Here is a 17,051-nt window from a genome sequence, read left to right as displayed (position 1 = left end):
AGGGAGGGAAACATCACACACCAGGGCCTGTTGGGGGATCGGAGGCAGGGGGATGGAGAGCATTAGGACAAATACTTAATGCATGCAGGGCTTAAAACCTAGATAACGGGTTGATAGGTGCAGCAAACCACCATGGCACATGTATAGCTGTACCACAAACCTGCACATCCTGCACATGTATCCCGAACTTAAAGTAAAACAAAAAAATTTTTTTTTAAAGATGAAAATAGAAATAACCTGTAATTACTAAGTATCACCAATCTAGAAATATTTACTATGAAAAATACTTTGTGGCCAGGCATGTTGGCCCATGCCTATAATTCCCCACATGAACTTAAAAGTAAAACAAAATTTGTTTTTAAAAAAGATGAAAATAGAAATAACCTGTAATTACTAAGCATCACCAATCTAGAAATATTTACTATGAAAAATACTTTGTGGCCAGGCATGTTGGCCCATGCCTATAATTCCCCACATTTTGGGAGGTTGAGGTGGGAGGATCACTTGAACCCTGGAGTTCAAGACTAGTCTGGGCAACACAGTAAGTCTTTATCTCTATTTAAAAATGCTCCAGTCCGGGAGACAGAGTGAGGTCTTGCCTTAAATAACTAAGTAAATTTGTTAATGCTTTTCTCTTGCTCAACTGTAAATAATAACAATATAAAATCTTTTAATCAAAAATAAAAATACTTTGTTTCACTCTAATCATTTTTCTATGCAGATTATGTCTATGCAAATTAATTACTAAGAATCATACTCTCATATATGTTGCATTATATAACTGCTTATAACTCTGTACAATACATTGAGACTATAGTCTCATATTTCTAAATAATTTTCTAAAACAGTTTTAGTGATTGGATACTATTACCACGTTTGAACATACCATTCTTATTTAATAAATGGCCATTATTGTATATTTAGATTATATGCTGGTGGCTTTTCCCCCCAGAAAATTTGCAACTTACACTACATTCCCAATGAGCAATTCAAATAGCAGAACTAAGCTTTTTCTCTACACATCTTAATGCTCGATTTTAAAGCATTGTTTTCATTTTATTAACCAGATAGGAACGTATGCCAACCTAGATCTCAGAGTGGCTGCAATTAGTAGAGCTCTCTCATTGCTCCACATTGGCTATATTACATGAAGAAGTAAACTAGTGTGTTAGGCCCTTGCTATTTTGTGGTTGTTACTTTAACACAAGTTAATCCCTACTGATTGACAGATACATTTGCAAATATTTTTCAGGTTTTCTTCTTTAATTTAAATATAGCTAATATGTTTTATTGCTGCATGTAATTTTTTATAATGGCAAATATTTCAAGCTTTGAAAATTGTCTATTCCTTCTTTGCTTTTATGCATTGAAAGTTTTTTACTGATGAGAGATGAGATTATTCTCCTATGTTTCCTTCTGGTTCTTTTATGGTTTTGGTTTTTGCATTTAATTATTTTCTAAACAGCATTTACTATATATGTTTTCTAATCATGGTACTACCATTTTATACATTCAAAGCAAAAGAAAAACTTGAAAAATATAATAAAGTTCTTTGAGAAATCTCCAAATTGCTTTATACAGTGGTTGAAATAATGTGCATTCCCATCAACAGTGTATAAGCATTCCCTTTTCTCTGCAGCCTTGCCAGTATCTGTTTAACTTTTTGATAACCGTTATGACTGGCGTGAGATGATATCTCATTGTGCTTTTGATTTGCAATTCTCTGTTGACTAATGATCTGGAACATTTTTTCATGTTTCTTGGCCACTTCTATGTCTCATTTTGAGAACTGTCTGTTCATGTCTTTTGCTCATTTTTAGTAGAGTTGTTTTTTGCCTTGTTGAATTGTTTAAGTTCCTAATAGATCCTGGATATTAGCCCTTTGCTGGATACATACGTGGCAGATATTTTCTCTCACTCTGTGGGTGGTCTGTTTATTCTCTTTATAGATTCTTTTGAGTGCAGAAGCCTTCCACTTGTCAATTTCTGTTTATGTGACAGTTACTTTTAAAGGCTTGGTCAAAAATTCTTTTCCAAGGCTGATGTCCAGAGTGATGTTTCCCAGGTTTTCTTCTAGGATTCTTGTAGTTTGAGGTCTTACACTTAAATCTTTAATCCATCTTAATTTTTGTATATGGTAAAAATAACAGGGATCCAGTTTCATTCTCCCACATATGGCTAGCCAGTTATTCCAGAATTGTTTATTGAATAGGGAGTACTCTCCCCATTACTTGTTTTTGTTGACTTTGTCAAAGATCAAATGATTGTAGGTGGGAAACTTTATTTCTGGGTTCTTTTTATTTTGTTCCATTGGTTTGTGTATCTGTTTTTGTTCCAATACCATGCTCTTTTGGTTACTGTAGCCTTGTAGTATAGTTTGAAGTCAGGTAATGTGACGCCTCTGGCTTTGTTCCTTTTGCTTAGAATTGCTGTGTCTATTCAAAACCCTTTTTTGGTTGCATATGAATTTTACAATCATTTTTTTGTAATTTTGTGAAAAATTACATTGGTAGCTTAATAGGAATAACGTTGAATCTATAAATTGCTTTAACCAGTATGGACATTTTAATGATTCTTCCAATCCATGAGGGTGAAATATTTTTCCATTTGCTTGTATTATATATTATTTTTGTATTATATATTATTTCAGTGGTGTTTTGTAGTTCTTGTCATAGAGATCTTTCACCTCCTGTGTATCTTTCACTCCCGTGGATTCCTAGGGTTTTTTTCTGGGTGTGACTATTGTAAATGGAATTGCATTGATTTGACTCTGAGCTGGAATGTTATTGGTGTATAGAAATGCTACAGATTTTTGTACATTGATTTTGTATCCTGAAGCTTTACTGAAGTCATTTATGAGTTCCGGGAGGCTTTTGTTGGAACATTTAAGGTATTCTGGGTATAGAATCATATCATTAGCAAAGAGAAAGTGTTTATTCTTTTCCTGTTGAATGTCTTTTCTTTCTCTTGATTGCTCTGGCTAGGACTTCTAGCACTACGTTGAGTAAGAGTGGTGCAAGTGGGCATACTAGTCTTATTCCATTTCTCAAAGATAATGCTTCTAGTTTTTGCTCATTCAGCATGATGTTAGCTATAAATTTGTCATAGATGGCTTTTATTACTTGAAGGTATGTTTCTTCAATGCCTACCAACAACTTCAAATCAGAATGTTTCTTCTTTATGAATGCATTAGACCTTTTTTAAGTATATCAACTCTATTGTTTGTGTTGCAGGTAGCTTTCTCATTTTATCCTTTTCCTTTTGTTTTACTTACACTTTTACCAAGCAGAAATATTTATATAGTCTAATTCATCCCTCCTTTTTATGGTTTATCTTGTTCTATTCCCAGAAAGATTTTCTTTCCAACATTACATAAATAATTATCATACTTGAGTTCTTCTGATTTCTCCCCTCGCCTAAGGGAGAAGGCATCATGACAAACAATTTCAGTTTCCTCTAGCCTCTGCTAATGTCTGAAAAGCATCTTATACATTAGTCTTACCCTCCTCTTTCTAGCACCCCTACTCCTAATGATGTTTCTGTGCCATAAAGGAACCAAAACTAAAAGTAACATACATGAGAGTATGATTCTTAGTAATTAATTTGCATAACTGAGAATGTAGTATTATAGAAGTTACCCACTGTTGAGAACTAGCAAGAACAACTTTAATCCTACAACTGCAAGCACTGAATTCTGTCAATAGCCATAAGAGTTTGGAAAAGAACCTCAAGTTCCACAAAGGAATGGATCCCAACTGACACATTGATTTGAAGCCTTGTGAGACCCTAAATAGAGAAACTAGCTAAACCATGCTCAGACTTCTGACCCATGGAAACTGTGAGGTAATAAATGGGTATCGTTTTTAGCAACTAAGGTGTAGTAATTTGTTATGCAGCAATAGAAAATTAATACCACTACAGTACTACTTTGTATTATTAAGACAAAGAAAAGTGGGGAGATGGAAATAGCAGTGAAGTCTTATTTTGCTTCAGGTAATATGCTCAGAGCTCTACATACATTATTGTATTTAATACCTAATCAACTAGCATACTGGCAGAAAACAGGGCTCAGATAAGTTAATGCAATTTGGCCAAACTATAAAGCTACAAGACAGCAGAACTGACCAACTGGACCAAGAACTGGACCACCCATTTCTAGTACTTTTCTAATAATTGCTTAAATAATTTTTTTTTAAAAGCAGTAAACTTAAAGCACTATACTCTTAAGCTTTGTTAGGAAATTGCTTCTATTACTAAAATGTTTGAGTACTTACCAGTATTTATTTACAACTACTAAATTATATGTTTATTTATAAATTAGAAATGTTCTTACTTGAATGAGCATCTGATTTTGTTTGCAGGTTTCTTAATTTGTTTAGCCATTAGCTTGTTTAAAGGAAGAAGAGGGTGAGGGGAGGAGGAAGTGAGAGATGGAAGGATGGAAGGAAAGGCAGTTGTGATCCAAGAGTTGAGGGTCATTGAGGAGAAGCATAAAGGAGGAGGCGATTATGGGACAGAGGACTACATTTGAAAGCTAAAACAGCACAACAAATTTAAGCATTTCTTAAGTGTTTTCTATACTATATTTTATGGACCAAATGCAACATAGTATCCTCAGGAGAATTTCTATACAACTTTCCTGGCAACTGTTGTGAGAACATTGAAAAGTCAAATGTGGGCTGTTATAGCTTATCTTCAACTGATCCTTTCTCTATTCTTTAGATTAAATCTTAAGTAGTGCTATTACAAGAGCTCCTAGTCATTGTAATAAAAATTGTAGTGCCCCTTCCACAGTTGGATTTTACAGTATGGTGATTAAACTTTTTGAAGTGCTGGTATTCTGGTTTCTATCCTCCTGATTTTATTCTCTCTTTTGTCTTGTTTTTGATTTATTTCAGAAACATTATTATGACTTGTGTTCATCATTTCAGAAGGCCTCGTTTGTGTAAATTTTCAGTCTCCCAATTTTGTTCCCATAACATATCTTATGTCTAATTAGTTTCAGATATTTCAATAGCAGATGACAGTCTGGCTCAGACTAATTACAGCTGTTAATGAAAGATAATGATATAGTGGTAATAAAAATACCACATCTCTTTTCATATTTTGGAATTTACTCTAAGCTCCTCTGGAGCTCAAAGAGGATCATGTTTTCATTGCTCATCCCTGAGACTAAAAGAAATGTCAGAAATCACATTTCAGTACACAATATTTCTTTGCCCAGCTGGCTGTGTGCGCTTTCAGATTGCAAATCTAATCTGCTTTGCAAGATTTTCTACCTAATTCTTGGCTTTATCCCCAGATTAAATACTGAATGCTGTTTTAGCTGCTAACTTCTTTGGACAGGCCACGAGTACTGTAAAGTAGAGGCAACATTTTTCTTAGCAGTCACTTCTCAAGTTACAGAAATAACGGGTATAGTTTGCACTAAATCAGCTAGGAAAATATATCAATTAATCTCCTGCTGTTTGCATACCTTTTAGAGGTTCAGGGACAGGTAAAATGAATAAATAATAAAGGGATTGATAGCTGCTTATGAGACTAAAAACGATTGGGAATACTTTTATATTTGTTTGTAATTTTAAAACGCAGAGGCAGACAAGATAACATAATTAAAACCTCTAAAATCAGAAACCCTGTGAATAAGTGGCCAGGAGTTGTTCAAGAAATTTTAGAATATCATCACATTCTGATCTGAGATACCTGAAGATTTGTATTTTTGGTATTTTTGTATAGGAACCAAAATACGTGGTTCCTATACAACATGTGCAAGCCACTCAAAATTTTCATCATCCTCCTCCTTAATGTCAGAGCCTTACAAAGTTTGTCTTCTTTCACTCGTAGTGTCCCCCGGTGCTAAGCTTGCCACGGGGGTAATTGATAACATCAGATTAATACTTGTCAAAGCACAGTACAAAATGGACTTAATATCGACTTACCATTTTATAGATGTAAATGTGTAAAAAGTGGAAGGTACCAAAAGTTTAAAATAGTCTCTTGTTATGGTTTCTTATGAGAAATAAAGACTGAGAAATGAGAACTGAACTTAGAAAACTAAAATTAGATGTTTACCAAGAGTGTGAATAAGCAAGACCCAGTTCCCTTTGCCACAAACTGCTTTGAAAGATAAAAGCAAACACCCTAAGACAATAAGTGTAACAATTGCTAAAAACCCTGCTCTATGCTCCCATGTCAATTAAAGTGACTTCAACTGGCCCGCTTTACCTGATCCCAAATTCTTAAGTCCCATCCCCAAACCACTCAAGCTCTAAACCTAATTATAATCAGAAGGCTTATGATTATAAGCCTGGTGATGAAAACCCAGAGTTTTTCAAGATACCATTAAGGCTTTACTCTTAGCAGCTCTCTCACTTGTTGAGCAATAACATGAACCAGTTTGTTTGAGACAGGCTTTCTTAGTGCTCTTTAAGCAGTTTACAGCACTTAGCGGCTTTCATTCTTTTTTTTTGTATTCTTGTTGAGTTTCTTCCATTGAGGATTAAAATAAAATCAATACAACATCAGCTTGCCATTGCTCAAACTATCCCCCCCTCATCTACTAAACACTATAGCTACAGTCCTAGTGAGCAGCTGAATGTTCACCCTATGTGTCTTGTTCATCCTTTGTTCTGCACCTTTGCTTCAAGCATCTGCCCAGGACTGTGAAGCCATGGCTCCTATACAACATGTGCAAGCCACTCAAAATTTTCATCACCCTCCTCAATGTCAGAGCCTTGCAAAGTTTTTCTTCTTTCACTCGTGGTGTCCCCTGGTACTAAAAATTTTTTTTAAAAATTGTATAAATACTGTTAAAAAGTATAAGACAAGTTCTAGTCTAAATGCAGACTTCATTTATCAATACCCCCATTTGGACAATTATACTTGTGGAGTGGAGAATGAACCGATGTGTGTGTTTATGTGTGGGTGTGTACATATATATATATCTCTCTCTCTTATAAATCCAGGTCACATGTGCACACACTCAAAAAAGTACTACCAAACACATGCACAAACACAACAACAATTTCCAAATAACTCAGTCTTGACTTGTGTCTTAAAAACCAGAAAGAGATCTCAATACCTAATCTATAGAAATGCTAACTTAAATTTTTACTTCCTTCATAAGTCACAGCTGCTCCTCGGGCTCTCTCTGAAGCTTCTTCTACCTTTGGCCCACCTAATGTATCAGCCTTCTTCCTCTTCCCTCAATACAGTCCTTTTTTTATGTAAAGTGTTTAATGTGCCTCAGCATCACCTGGCGAGCCTGTTAAAACATAGATTGGGGGCTTCATGCCAGTTTCTGATTCTGTAGTTCTCTGATGGCACACAAAGATTTGCATTTCTAGCATGTGCCCAGGTGATGCTGATGGTCCAGGGATCACTCTGAGTACCACTGATGTAGGTCATCTTAGTCTCTCTGGTTGAGTTCCTTTTTCCCTCCTGTATCTATAAATTTATCTTCCACTTTCCATTCTCCCAATTCTCCACCACAAAAATACCAAAAATACAAATCTTACAAGATATTTTTCAACTTGGGCTGCCATAACAAAATACCATGAACTGGATAGCTTAAACCCCAGAAATTTATTTCTCACAGATCTGGAGGCTGGGAAGCCCAAAATCAAGGTGCTGGCCTAATCAGTTCCCCAGTGAGGGGCTTGCTTCTAGGCTTGAAGATGGCCACCTTCTCACTGTGTCCTCACATGGAAGAGAAAGAGCTTGCACCTCTCTTTCTCTTCTTACAAGAGCACTGATCCCATCATCAGGGTCCTACCCTTATAATCTCATCTAATCCTAATTGCCTTCCAAATACCATCATATTGAGGGTTAGAACCTCAACAAGTTCATTTGTGGGAGCAGGAATATTCTGTCCATATGAATAATTAACTCTCCTGAGATGGCAAAGACTGAATTTCTCTTCACAGGCAGATAAGGGGAAAATTCTGTAGTCTTGTTAATAACAATTGCACTTTAACTTGTATAAAATATACAACACCATGGGTGAATCTCCAAAATAGAAAAGAGGAAAGTCAAACACAAAAGATTATATGATTCCATTTACATGAAGTGCTAGAAATAACAAAAATATAGCGCCAGAAAACAGATTAATGGTTGCCTGACACTGGGGGCCAAAGAAAACTGACTACAAAAGGGCGCAAGGAAACTTTCTGGAATGATAGAAATGTTCTAAGTATTGGTTTTGCTGGTAATCACCTAGATGTATGCTATTGCCAAAATACATTAAGTTGTATACTTAAAATGAGTGAATTTTATCATATGTAAATTATGCCTCAGTAAATAAGGGAAACATACATGTACTTTATATGTATGTTATATATTAGTATATATTACTTTATATATATAAAATGTTGAAATGTTTCCAAAAACAAAGATTTCATTTAAATTAAGCTGATGTGACAACCAAAACTGTCTGTGGAAAAATAAACTGATAGATTCTCTTCTGACTTTAAAGGAATGTTCTTGTTTTGTTTGTTTTGTATTTTATCTTTCATCTCATGTCTAAAGTGTGCCTGCCCAAGTTACAGGCTACATCACAAACAATCAGTACCTCAATCAATGAAAGTAAGTGTGGCTCACTCTTCTCTTCCTGGGTGGGGTTCAAAGGATGTCCAAAGAATTACATTTGTGAACTAAAGAATGCTACATTGTTTTAATTAAACACAACTTACCTGATGAAGAAAGTACAATATAAGCTCAACGAAGGAAATGGTTTTGTTTAGGGCAGAATCTTCACTAATCTCTCACTGTGGCAATGCTTGGTGTGGTCTCTTCTCCATCTCTCAGAGAAATAATTATACAAGTTCTGCTTTCTGCTCACCTGCCTCCTCATGTCAGATTTGGCATCTCTATTGCAAGATAATTGCCGCTTGGAATATTCAATTAGCTTTTAATTAAATATTGCTCATTAATATAACTGCAAGACAATAAAACATATGTCATTTGATTAGCCAAAAATTCAAATATAAATTACATTCATTTTTATGCCAACATGCACTTTACCTAATGAGACATTTTTCACCCTGCTATAAAGATTGTGTGTGATCTTATTTTCTTTTAGAGATTTTTTTAATGTCTGCAAGCAAAGTTTTTAAATTACATATAGCAACTCATATTCTATTTCTTATCTCTACATTAACTAGAACAGAAAGTTATGTACAGTTAAGTACAACGAAACTTCTTTGTAATAAAAGGTGTTTCGATATTAACAGTTTTATATATGTCATTTTATGTATAAAAATTTGCAGTGATCATACACGTAAGAAAACAGATAGCATTTTATTTAACAACATATCTTGTCTGGTTACAAAAGTAATATATAGTTATATAAGAAGACTTAAAATATTGAAAGGTAACCTATTAATACATTGATATATTTTGTTCCAGTTCTGTTGTTTAAAACTAAAATTATAGCGTATATAATATGTAATCTGGCTTATTATATTGTGATCATGTATGTCACTTTAAAATTTAAAAATCTGAAAAGTTGTGATATTTCACCATATAAACTGATTATAATTTTTAGACATCCGGGTTTGTTTTTCCCAATTTTTCACTATTATAGGTAAAAGTAAGGCAAACATATTTATTCATAAGTCTTGGCCATATCTCTGGTCAGGACTGATTCCTGAAAATAGAATTACTGGATTAGAAGAATTAAGGGAATACTTGTATTCTCAGCTTCTCGTGTTTTTACAGGGTAGAGAGCAGCCTGGTGCTAACACTTCTAGGCCCTGTATAACTCCTGAAACTGATCCTCCCACAAGAAGCCAGGGTGATTAATATGGTTACAGAATTGGAGAGAGTTGAAACCTCTGGTCTCCTGTGATTTCTGTGAAGAACATTCCATGCTTTGACCTCTTGGCTTACTTAGCTCTTGATGTAAGACCACTAGGGCAGGGTGGTACCCACCAATAGCAACACCCCAGTGAAGAGTGACTGCTATTTAAAGTTTCTCAACCTGTTTAAGTGGGTTGAGGTAGGGATGGGCATTAGGTCGTCAGAATTATCAGGCCCCAATGTCCAACATTGGGAGAAGGGGAAAAGGACCCATCAAGTTCTCCAGTCAGCTTTATTTGATAATCATGTACTTTATAGAAGACTTTGCACTCCTTCACTTAGTTTGGGCTCTGTTTCATCTGCAAGAAGCCAGGTAGGAAATAATTGCAATGAGTAGGATTCGGGTAGCAAACTTTTCACTTAATCTCCAACAAATGATATAATACAAGAGCTCAGAAGAGAGAGACCAGTAAATTCACACTTTCAAATACTCCTACTCTAAATACATTGCAGTAACAGTAAGAAAAAAAAGGTGGAAAAAAAAAACAACAAAATAATTTTTTTAACTGTGCTAAAAAAAAAGTGTTTCATAGACCTGATATGGAAAAGAAATGAAAAATGTGAGCTGAGCTCTGGGTCAAGGCAAAGAGGAGTAATTAAGAGTTTGATTCCTGTGGAATTATGGAGAATAATCATCATCCACTAGGCTGGAAAGGAAATCAGAGTAAGACCTACTAAGGCAGGGTTTGGTAAAGATATTCAATTCATGAAAACAGGGTTAAGAATATGACTACCAACTCTACTTAAGACTGCAGATTGGGCCGGGCGCGGTGGCTCACGGCTGTAATCCCAGCACACAGTGAAACCCCATCTCTACTAAAAAATACAAAAAACTAGCCGGGGGAGGTGGCAGGCGCCTGTAGTCCCAGCTACTTGGGAGGCTGAGGCAGGAGAATGGTGTGGACCCGGGAGACAGAGCTTGCAGTGAGCTAAGATCTGGCCACTGCACTCCAGCCTGGGCGACAGGGCCAGACTCCGTCTCAAAAAAAAAAAAAAAAAAAAAAAGACTGCAGATTATAGGAGCCATGAAAGGCCAAAACAGAGATAACAGAATATTTCAAATGACATGAAAATTATATAATGTTAAGAAAGATGATCAAGAAACAACAATATGAGCTTGAATTTACTTCAATTGAATTTAAGTGTTATGGCAGTCAGACCAAGGCTTTAAAATAAACATGTTAGTAGGACCTGAAATGACAAAAATGAAGGAAATATATACTTAAAAAGGACAATTATAAAATAAAAGCAGAAAATTTGTAAAGGACAGATGGAAATGAAAATAAAGAAGTCTTGAAAAATATAAATATGATCAAAATTCAAAACAACTCAATGAATAAGAAAAACCCTAGATAGGACAGAGGAGAGAATTCATGAATCAGAACGTAGTCAGGATTCGTCAAAGCACAGTAGTGAAAACAAAAATGAGTTGTATTTATATGTAATATATGTATACACATATGTACACATATGTATATGATAGTGCAGTAAGAGACAAGGATAAAAATTAATAAATGACAGCACATGTATAATAGAACTCTCCCTGACTACAGGGTAGAGCCACAAGTTAGTGACTGAAATTTTTCAGAATTGAAGGAAGCGTATGTCCTTTGAATACACATGAACTCCAACTACTGAGCTGGATAATAAAAATAAGTACATATTAAGCTATATCAAAGTGAAATTGTACAGTGTCAAGGAAAGAAGAGAAAATCTTAAATGCTATCAGAAAGAAAAAAAAGAAAAAACATTATTTAGAAGAACCACTGACGCCAGATGCAGTGGCTCACACGCCTGTAATACTAGCACTTTGGAAGACCAAGGTGGGTAGATCACTTGTGGTCAGGAGTGCGAGACCAGCCTGACCAACATGGTGAAACCCTGTCTCTAGCAAAAAATAAATAAATAAAAATAAAATAAAATAAAATACAGCCACACGTGGTGGCTGGCGCCTGCAGTCCTAGCTATTCAGGTGGCTGAGACACCCGAATCACTAGAACTCGAGAGATAGAGGTTGCAGTGGGCCAAGATCACGCCACTGTACTCCAACCTAGGCGACAGAGCAAGACACTGTCTCAAAAAAAACAAAGAAAAAAAAATTGAGATTAACAATTTTTTTGTAAAAGAAATTTCAGAAGGTAATGGTGTAAAATCTTGAAAGCACTCAGGGGTAATAATTTTGTTTCGCCTTTTGTTATTGTTGTCTTGTTCTTCACAATCTCTCCAATATCAAAATTTTGGAACATCCTAGGTTTTAATCCTTATATTTCTTCTCTTCTCACTCCCTCATGAGCTCATCCAGTCTCATAGTTTTACATGACATCTGTATGTTGATGAATTCTGTTACCTTTTGCTACACAACAAACCTCCCTAAAATATGGTGACTTAAAACAAGAATTTATTGTTACCTCTCACTGTTCTAAGGGTTCACAGGCTTAGCTGGGCAGATGTGGTTTGCTGCCCCACATATAGTTACAGTCAGCAGTAGCTGAGGCTGTAGGCATAAGGAGGCTTATTCATTTACAAGGTTGGGAACTGGATTTGGATAGTGTATTAGAAGCCAGTTAGGCATCCCTACCTCCATGAAGATTTCCACTCCATCACAGCATGATAGTCTCAGATATTCTTTCATAGTGGCAGATTCCCAGAGTAAATATTCGAGTGTGCCACGCAAAAGTTGCAAAGCTCTTACTACGTAGTGTTGAAAGTCTTAGAACATACTTTTGCCACATTCTATAGGTTAGGCAAATCTTTAAAGCCTAGAATCTGTTTTCTTTTTTTCTGAGAGTCTGGCTTCCTCACCCCGGCTGGAGTCCAACGGCAGGATCTCAGCTCACCACAAACTGCCTCCCTCGTCCAAGCAATTCTCCTGCCTCAGCCTCCCAAGCAACTTGAATTACAGGCACCCGGGCGCCACATCCGGATAATTTCTTGTTTTAGTACAGACAGTGTTTCCCCGTTAGCCAGGCTGCTCTCAAACCCCCCACCTCTGGTGATCCGCCCCCCTCAGCCTCTTACAGTGGTTGGATTAAACGCATGAGCCAAGGCGCTCAGCCTAAATTCTATTTTCAACACAGTTGCTAGAGTTATTGATGTTTTAGAACTGTATTGAATCATGTCACTTCGCTGCTCTAAACTCTCCAGTGGACTTCTTTACCATTCAGAAATAAGTTCTATTAACACCAAACAACATGAGCTTATATAAACTGACTTCTGTTCTTCTCTCAGACAATTCTTTCCCATACCTTTCCAACCTTCACCTCATTCATGGCACGATAGCCTCCTTCATATTTCTTGAAAATATCAGAGATGTGAGACTCATCTCACCTCAAAGCTTTGTACTTATGTCCGGATGTGGCAGATTTTTGGTCTTACTGACTTCAGGTATGCAGCCGCGAGGCGCGCGGTGTTACAGCTCTTAAAGACGGTGTGTCTGGAATCTGTTCTCTCTTCCCAGTGGGTTTGCAGTCTGGCTGACTTCAAGAGTGAAGCTGCAGGCATTCAAGATGAGTGTGACAGCTCTTAAAGGCAGCGCATACTGGAGCTGTTCACTCGTTCTTCCTGAAGGAGTCACGGTCTCACAGGCTTACAAACGTGAACTGCTAGCCTCGTGCAGACCTTGATGTTCAATCTTCCCGCTCTGTAAAAATCAGCGTAAACCCAAAGAATAAACAACCAACACGAAAAAGGCAAAAACCCAAGCAGGTTGCCTCCAGCTGACTCCGGCAGCCTGCTTTTATTCCCTTATCTAGCCCCACCCACATCCTGCCGATTGGTCCATTTTACAGAGAGCTGATTGGTCTATTTTACAGAGAGCTGATTGGTCCATTTTACAGAGAGCTGATTGGTCTATTTTACAGAGAGCTGATTGGTCCATTTTACAGAGAGCTGATTGGTCCATTTTGACAGAGTGCTGATTGGTGTATTTACAAACCCTGAGCTAGACACAGAGTGCTGATTGGTGTATTTACAATACTTTAGCTAGACACAGAGTGCTAGACAGAAAAGTTCTCCAAGTCACTACTAGGCTAGCTAGATACAGAGTACCAATTGGTGTATTTACAAACTTTGAGCTAGACACAGAGTACTGATTGGTGTATTTACAAACCCTTAGCTAAACATAAAGGTTCTTCAAGTCCCCACTAGACTCAGGAACCCAGCTGGCTTCATCTAGTGGATCCTGTACCAGGGCCGCAGGTGAAGCTGCTTGCCTTTCCTGCACCATGCACCCTTACTCCTCAGCCCCGGGGCGGTTGATGGGACCCAGCGCTGCAAAGCAGGGAGCTGCCCTGGTCAGGGACGCTCTGGCCCTGCCGAGCTCAGTGGCAGGCCTCAGGTCCCTAGCCCCGCCCCGCAGGGAGGCAGGTAAGGACCCGCGAGTATTCAAGCACAGTGCATGTGGGTCGGCAGTGCTGGGGGACCAGGCGCAACAGCTGTAGCTGCTGGCCCCGGTCCTAAGCCCCTCACCGCCCTGGGCCGGAGGCGCCTTTCTGCGGCTCCGTGTGCGGGGCCCACCGAGCCCATGCCGGAACCCGCGCCAGCGCCCGCTGGAACTCGCACTGGCGAACAAGAGCCAGGCGCAGCCGTGGTTCCCGCCCGCGCCTCTCCCTCCACAGCTTCCCGCAAGTAGAGGAAGGGAGCTCAGGCCTCAGCCAGACCAGAGAGGGACTCCCATGGTGCCCTGGCGGGCTGCAGGGCTCCTCAAGCACGGCGCCCAGAGGCCGAGGAGGCGCTGAGAGTGAGGGCTGGTAGCACGTTGCCACCTCTTAGTATCTTCTCAGACTTTTCTACCAGATGTTTGTAGAGCTTGATCCCTCAGAGCTTTGCTCAAACATCATCCCCCCAAGTGAGTTTTTATTTGCAAATCTGCTCAACACCCCACATTTTGTTATCTCTTCCTCCACTTTATATTCTTGCCATAAACGTTATGACTGTCAGAAATACTATATTTTTTTATTCAATCATTCATTTATTCATCTATTGACTGTCAATTAGACTGTAAGTTCCACAGACAAGGATTTTTTATTTTAATGTTTTTAATTGATAAATAATAATTGTACAAAATCATGGGGTACATAGTAATGTTTACATATGTATAATACATAGTGATCAGATCAGGGTAATTAGTATATACATCTTCTCAAACATTTATCATTTCTTTGTGTGGGGAACATTCAATATTCTCCTTCTAGCTATCTGAATCTATATAATATATTGTTGTTAATTGTACTTATCCTACAGTGGTGGAGAACACTAAAACTTACTTATCCTGTGTAGCTATAATATTGTATCCTTTAACAAATCTCTACTTATCCCTCCCTTCTCTCTATGCTTGCCAGCCTCTAGTATCCTCTGTTCTACTTTTTACTCGCATGAACAAACTTTTCTCAGCTTCTACATATAAGTGAGAATATGTGGTATTTAATTTTTTGTTGCTGACTTATTTCACTTAACATAACGTCCTCCACTTCCATCCATGTTACTACAGATGACAAGATTTTTATCTTTTTGTGGCTAAATGGTATTCCATTATGTATATATTGCATTTTCTTTATTCAGTCATCTGTTGTTGGACACATAGGTTGATTCCATATCTTGGCTATTGTAAATAGTGTTGCAATAAATGTGGGGGTACAGATGTATTTTTCATATACTCATTTCCTTTCCTTTGGATAAATGCCACATTGTGGGATTGCTGGGTCGTGTGATAATTCTAGTTGCAGTTTTTTTAGGAACCTCCATACTTTTATTCATAGTGGCTGTAGAGGTTTACATTCCCACCAACAGTGTGTAAGAGTTTCCTTTTCTTCACATTTTCACCAGCATTTACTATTTTTTGTCTTTTTGATAGTAGCCTTCCTAACTGAGGTAGGATGATAGCTGATGGTGCATCTGAGTTGCATTTCCCCAGTAATGAGTGTTGTTGTGCATTTTTTCATATGTTTGTCTTCCATTTGTGTGACTTCTTTTGACAAATGTTTGTATGTTTGTTCAGATTTGCCCATTTTTCAATCAGATTTTTTTTTTTTTTTTTTTTTTTTTGCAGTGAAGATGTTTGAGTTCCTTCTATGTGCTGTATATTAATCCCCTGTAGGATAAGTAGTTTGCAAATAGTTTCTTTCATTCTGCAGGTTGTCTTTTCACTCTGTTGATTATTTCCTTTATTGTGCAGAAGTTTATAGTTTGATATAATCTCATTTATTTTTGCTTTGTTGCCTGTGCTTTTGAGGTGTTACTCATGAAATCTTCTCTCAGACCCATGTCCTGAACCATTTTCACTACGTTTGCTTCTAACAGTTTTATAGTTTCATGTCTTCCATTTAGAGTTTTGATCCATTCTGAATTGATTTTTGTGTAGGGTGTGATGTGGGGGTCTACTTTCATTCTTCTGCATATAGATATTCACTTTTCCCAGCACCAACTATTGAAGAGATTGTTTTTTCCCCAATTAGCATCCTTTGCACCTTTGTCAAAAGTCAGGTAGTTGTAGATATGTGGATTAATTTCTGGGTCGCTATTCTGGTCCATTGGTCCATGTGTCTCTTTTTGTGATAGTACCATGTTGTTTTGATTACTATAGTTTTGTAGTATATTTTGAGATCTTGTAGTGTGATGCTTCCAGCTTTGCTATTTTTGCTCAGAATTGCTTTGGCTATTTGGGGTATTTTGGGGTTCAATAGAAATTTCAGGATTTTTTCCATTTCTATGAAGAATGTAATTGATGATTTGATAGGAATTGCATTGGATCTGTAGATTGCTTTAAGTAGTATTGTAAATTTAGCAATATTTATTTTTCTGATCCATGAACATGGGATGTCTTTTCATTTGTTTGTATTGTCTTCAATTTCTTTCATCAGCGTTTGTAGAGATCTTTCACATGGTTAAGTTTATTACTAGGTATTTTTTGTTGCTATTATAAATGGGATTGCCTTCTTGATTTCTTTTTCAGCTAGCTTGTGTTTGGTGTATAGAAATGCTACTGATTTATGTTTATTACCTTTGTATCTGGCTATTTGACTCAATTAGTTTTTCAGTTCTAAGAGTTTTGGGTAGAATCATTAGGTTTTTCTTTACATAGTGTCATGTCATTTGCAAACAGGATCAATTTGACTTCCTCCTTTCCATTCTGGATGTCCTTTATTTCTTTCTTTTGCCTAATTGCTCTAGCTATGACTTCTGGTACTATGTTGAAA

General features: G+C 37.2%; 1 long non-coding RNA gene across 6 annotated transcripts in view; it reads right to left on the bottom strand.

Moving 5' to 3' along the window:
• LOC139357905 (uncharacterized) overlaps positions 1-13,618 on the bottom strand; it is a 203,280-nt gene extending 189,662 nt beyond the window's left edge. For 3 of the 6 annotated variants that reach the window (XR_011611930.1, XR_011611929.1, XR_011611928.1), the window contains exons 1-2: positions 13,186-13,617; positions 8,691-8,935 (exon numbers count right to left, since the gene is read on the bottom strand). This is a non-coding gene — a long non-coding RNA (uncharacterized lncRNA). Of the gene's footprint in view, positions 1-8,690; positions 8,936-13,103 lie in introns of all 6 variants that reach the window. The other 3 variants (XR_011611926.1, XR_011611927.1, XR_011611925.1) reach the window with 3 other exon arrangements.
• Positions 13,619-17,051: the final 3,433 nt, after the last annotated feature.

The sequence above is a fragment of the Macaca nemestrina genome, chromosome 13 (genome assembly GCF_043159975.1).
Source record: "Macaca nemestrina isolate mMacNem1 chromosome 13, mMacNem.hap1, whole genome shotgun sequence".
In the NCBI taxonomy this organism is placed as follows: Eukaryota; Metazoa; Chordata; class Mammalia; order Primates; family Cercopithecidae; genus Macaca; species Macaca nemestrina.
Note: the sequence above shows the minus strand (reverse complement) of the source record. Positions and strands in the feature narration are given on the sequence as shown.